We start from the raw sequence: 349 nt of genomic DNA, 5'->3' as shown, positions 1-349 counted from the left end.
ACAGCCCCGCCGTGCGAACAGCACCAGCGCAGCTTCCAGGAGCAAGGGTCTGAAACCTGTTCCCAGCTTCACCCAGACCGGGGCTGGGGGAGACCACGCTGGAGGGGAAAGCGAGGCTTGTCCTCCCTCAGCCCCTCAGCAAGGACTTCCTGTGCTCTGTCCCCTCCGCTAGAAGGGAAAGAAACCGCAGGTCCCCTCTGCTTTGCTTGCGGTGCTCATCTTGCTCCCAAACACCTCCTCAAAGGCGGAGGAGCTGGCGTTTTACACCCCGAGCTTTTCACACCCTGGCCAGAGAAGGCTTTGCCGTCTTTTCTCCCCAAAGGGGCTGCAGCTGCCCTCCCCAAAAGCC

Source organism: Apaloderma vittatum, unplaced genomic scaffold, assembly GCF_000703405.1.
Source record: "Apaloderma vittatum isolate BGI_N311 unplaced genomic scaffold, ASM70340v1 scaffold19591, whole genome shotgun sequence".
In the NCBI taxonomy this organism is placed as follows: Eukaryota; Metazoa; Chordata; class Aves; order Trogoniformes; family Trogonidae; genus Apaloderma; species Apaloderma vittatum.
This window is presented reverse-complemented; position numbering follows the sequence as displayed.